Source organism: Galeopterus variegatus, unplaced genomic scaffold (genome assembly GCF_000696425.1).
Source record: "Galeopterus variegatus unplaced genomic scaffold, G_variegatus-3.0.2 Scaffold3699, whole genome shotgun sequence".
Classification (NCBI taxonomy): domain Eukaryota; kingdom Metazoa; phylum Chordata; class Mammalia; order Dermoptera; family Cynocephalidae; genus Galeopterus; species Galeopterus variegatus.
Window position 1 is genome coordinate 1 of NW_007729810.1, and position 4,977 is coordinate 4,977.

The following is a 4,977-nucleotide window of genomic DNA, read 5'->3' on the forward strand; positions in this document are numbered from 1 at the left end:
ATGAACATTTTTCCTCCTTCCACGGGGTGTATGCAGGACATGCCTTTGAGAAATTGTGAGCTGCAGCAAACTCGTCACCTGGAGAATGACAACACCAGCTTGGGGCCACATGCGAGGGCCGGGCCAGGACCGGGGCCTGAGCCGCTGCACCACAAACCTATAAGACCTTGTTTGTCACCAGGACTGCTAGCTTAGATACCCAAGCTCCTTATCAGCTCTAGGATTTTAGTGATAGGTCATAATGAAAACCAAAAGCAAAAATTAAGTCATGTTTTCTTATTCATAACAGCAGAGTAGTCATACTTGTTTGTCACCAGGACTGCTAGCTTAGATACCCAAGCTCCTTATCAGCTCTAGGATTTTAGTGATAGGTCCTAATGAAAACCAAAAGCAAAAATTAAGTCATGTTTTCTTATTCATAACAGCAGAGTAGTCATTTATATTTGGCAATAAGTGGCAGACGTGCATCACCACCATGACACAAGAGGAGCCAGCAGACCCATGCAGCCCTGTGCACACTGCCTTCGCGTCTCAGCTCCAAGGCACTGGCAGCACAGAGTAACTTGCGTTCACGCCTGTCACCTCTGCATGTGTCACCAGGTTGGCTGCATTTAAATGATGATGGTCTGGCTAAATTCCTAGGAGCAAAATGGTAACCACAGACAGTCTTTTCCACTCACCAATGGATAACTCCTGAGCCAATAACAAAGCAGCATTGCTCACAAGACAAATTTAAACAAGGAATCAAAACATAAGAGCTGCAGCACGGGAAACACTAACGATGTGCATAACTCAAACTTTTACAAGACTCTTAAGCATGGGGCCAAGCACTGGGAGAATGACTTGCTGTGAAGCACTATTCCAGCTCTCAAGTGTGGTGGGTGCAGTCTGGTGCTTCGACACAGCCAAGCAAATGAGGAATGGGGGCGGGGGGTTCTGGCGATACTCTGCACTCCACCTTCCCAAGCTGGAGAGAGGTTTGCAGTGCCTACTGCGTGGCCCCAGAACTGTGTCCAAGTTGTGTTCTCCATTTTTTAATTCTTTTCTGAAAATACATTCACCACGGATGTCTGTAAGTTTACAAACATTTAAGTTAGGCATGATCCTAGTAGCTAAGAATGCAGGTGCAGTGACACTCTGGCGTGGCCAGCAGGTTGCTTTCTGATGGCGACCTCCAGCCGTCGTGTGTTAGTTCTGCATCTGACTCCTGCTCCTTTAAGAGTGCCAACCCTTCCCCTGCTGTGGCACAGGTGGCACACAGAACAGTCTAAACACATATCATGTCCAGTTTATGCCATTCAACACATGTCCTGCATGTCTGTAATATGTAAAATACAGGTGAATTTTATTACGTATCTTGACTGCAGAATAAGCAAGATGTGTTGACTTCATTCTTACTGTCCTACTTTTAAAACCACGTGTTCTTCAACTGTGGAAGGTTCTGTCCCATTCCAGCATGCAGGTATCAGCAGGACCACCTAGAACACAAGCAATCAGGTCAGAGTCCAACCCATGCGACAAGTGACAGCACCAAACCTCTCCTCCCCTTCCCGCTGAGAACGAAGGCCCTGAGCAGGAGGGGCAGGCGTGGGGTGGCTGCGACTCCCTCTGGGCGAAGCAGTCCGTCCTGGTGTGTTTGAAGGTGTCTGCAGCAACTGACATGTAGATTTGCGAGAAGACATGAGGATGTGTTGGGAGGATTTTATTCTAATTTTTACTTAACTACACCCTACCTAATTCTAGTATCGCACGCATCTCCTAACTGCTGACAGCAGAGATTCACACCTAGGCTGGTAAGAAGTCCACTGGTGGTGGACTAGCTCGCGCTCCCATGTTGCAGGTCACAGCATCTCAGACACACGGGCTGCCTTCCGTCTCCTCCGGAATGCTCTTCCCATGGCCTGCACATGGTGGCATCATTTTCTCCCTGCCACTCGAGGGCTCTTTCTAGACTCACCCGTCTCCCCTGGATCCACCAGTGCTGGTGCCCAGCTTCTGTTCTTAGGTCTCTACAAAATTCCTGACTGAGGCTGGTTCTTGCCACCACCGTCTCCAGCTTGACCGCCTGGACCCAGCCAACAACGAAATGGCCACGGCCACTCATGCGTGGAGTGTGCACTCCGCTTCAGACATGCACCAACAAGGCCAGGCTCCCAGAGAGAAGAGCCAGGAGCTGAGAAGCCTGTGGTGGCTTTGAGGTCAGCAGGCAGCAGAGAAGAAACTAAACTGAGGTCTCTGGCTCCAAAGTCCACAGCGGCTGGTGCAGGTGCCTCAGCCAGGACAGGCCCCAGAGCTACTGTCTTTCTCCTCTCCTTGAAGTCCATCCATGTCAATGGCACTGGAATCCGAACCCACACAAGACAGAACTCCCCACCCCAAGTGTCAATGGTGACTTAGAACTTCTTTAGAATTTTTCACTTATATCATTCCCTTTTTGTCGCCAGAAAGAGACCAAATGACTCTTCTTTAAGGAAACTGAGCAACCCAAGATAAAAGAACTAAGGATTCTAGGATCAGGACTTCCCCATGAGCCATTACTGAGAAGGCCACAGCTGAGAGCCCACCTGGGCGTGCAGGCTTCCAATCACCTTTTAAAGTCCAATTCCTAAATAAGAGTGGGCCCTCGAGAACCACCAGGCATTTAAGAGAAAAAGTATAAAAAGAAAACACAGACCAAAACAAACAAATAGAAAAAGGAACTTGGAAAAAATAGTGTCTATGAAGGAAGAAAAAACAAAATAAAACAGAACTACTGGCATAATTAATTTCCTCAGAGATGTAAGAGTGAATGTTGCAGCCACGAAACAAAAAAGAGTATGCCTGTAAATAAGGAACAATTCTAGAGTTTATGGAATTTAAAAACAGCACAATTAGAGAATGGGAGGGACAGAAGACAGAGGTGAGGGAATTTCTCAGAAAGGAGAGAAGGACACAGAGGTTCCAGGAGAGGAAACCCAAGATGGCAACAGGACTGTGCACAACACAGTGTCAAACCTAAGATGAGCCACAGCAGAGGGAAGGAATCACCAAAGAAATCCCCAAGGAAAGGTATGGATCTGAGAGGTGTGAATTAGTTTTGTGGTACTGTCCACCTAGGCAGATGAGGCGCACTGGAGTGGGGGTCCATGGGCACAGGTCTTAGGGCTGGGGGCTGGCCTCCCCTACAGGGGCCACTGTGGGAGGCGTCGGGAGGCTGGGCCTTTCCAAGAGCCAGGGCAATGCTGTCCTTGCCATGGGACACAGGCAGACCCAAGAGGTGAAGTCACAGTTAGTAAGCAAAGTGGAGACACGGAAAGCTGAGCAAACATGGCAAAGTCTTGATGGTGTGGGATCTAGAACACTGGTACTGAAGCTGCAGCTCCCGTTACTAAAAAATAACAGAAAGAGCTGCGTCTGCTCTCTGGAGATTATGAGACAGCAGGGAACTCAGTTGATCTAGAACACTGGTACTGAAGCTGCAGCTCCCGTTACTAAAAAAATAACAGAAAGAGCTGCGTCTGCTCTCTGGAGATTATGAGACAGCAGGGAACTCAGTGACATCGTTGCAGCACATCAAAGACAGCTTCCATCGTGGGAACAGGCCCAGCAGAGAGTGCTCACTTTGTAACAAGGTTCCAGCAAACTAGAAGGTGAATGACAGGAAGGAGGTGGAATAAGGAGGCCACACAGGAGGAAGACAAACACCTGCCACTCCATGCTCCACTCCTGGAGATGCCATGGGCAACGACAGAGACCTGAGCACACACGCACGGCACCTGTGCTCAGGCAGGACGATGGACAGCCAGTGGGACACTCTCTACAGCAGCAAAACTGAAGGTCAAAGGTGCACCACGGCAATCACACCGCCGTCTGTTCAGGTCACTAACACTGTAGCATGCTGTGATGAGGGACGTAGGGACCCGACAGAAAGTCCCACTGAGTGCCCAGCACGGTGGGTAAAAACAGACCCACAGTCATGAAATTTCAGACGCGTAGCAACAAAGACAGGCCCTATAAAGACCCAGAGAGAAAATACAGGTTCATACAAAGGAGTGAAAATCAGAAAAGCATTAGATTCCTGCCTGGAACACTGGAAGCCAGTGGCAATGAAGCAAAGTCTTTAAAACTTTAAGAGAAATTATTTCCAACCTAGAATTCTACAACCAGGTAAACTTTCTATTAAATGTTAAGTATGATACAGACATTTTCAAACCTGCAAGGCTCAAAAAATTTATGCCCTTTTCTCTCTTTCTCAGGATAAGGGAATAACTCAAGAAAGAGGATAAAGGATTCAGTACCCCAACCCAAGCAGGAGGGTTGTGAGGAACTCCTGAGATGACCTCAGGTGGCAGCTGATGCAGCCTGCGAGGTGGCCCGGCTGAGGCTGGGGCAGGCCAGGAACAGGGATCACTGCTGAGAAGTTCGAGGGATGGGATCCCTAGTGCATGAATGTGTGTAGATTTATGGGGGAGCATCTGAAATTGAATTATGACAAATTCATGGAAAACTAAACAAACCATAGACAAAACCAAGAGTCCAACTCTAGGGAAAAACAAATGCAATGCAAAAAAGTAAAGGCAGTTATAATTATTTGGCTTAGCTGTGAATAGTTCTTTCATAGAAACAGTAATATAATCTGACCGAAAGTATAACTCTTCGGGAAAATGCAGTGGTAGGGAGAGAGGTGAAAGGGCAAATTCCTTAATTTCCACAGTGAGAGCTCAATAGATAATTCCTAAAACAGAAAATCAAAAACAGCAATACATACACTGTTTAGAAACATAGTGAGTATTACAAATAATCCCCTGAAAAGCTGAAGAATGAGTGGTCCTTTCAGGAAACACTGAGGAAGGGGACTGGCATGCCTGCTGAACGGCCTTATAGAACTACTTAATTCTCTAAACTACATGAAGGTTTAACTTTGACAGAAATTAAACTTCAGGGCCGGCCTGGTGGCGCACTGCTACAGTGCGCCGCTTGGGAGCGCGGCGGCGCTCC

At 47.7% G+C, this 4,977-nt stretch overlaps 1 protein-coding gene across 4 annotated transcripts in view; it reads right to left on the reverse strand.

Moving 5' to 3' along the window:
• Positions 1 to 397: 397 nt before the first annotated feature.
• FAM120B (family with sequence similarity 120B) overlaps positions 398 to 4,977 on the reverse strand; it is a 111,541-nt gene continuing 106,961 nt past the window's right edge. For all 4 annotated transcript variants that reach the window (XM_008585755.1, XM_008585757.1, XM_008585759.1 and 1 more), the window contains one exon: positions 398 to 1,478. The gene's annotated coding sequence lies outside the window, so the exon portion shown is untranslated. The remainder of the gene's footprint in view (positions 1,479 to 4,977) is intronic.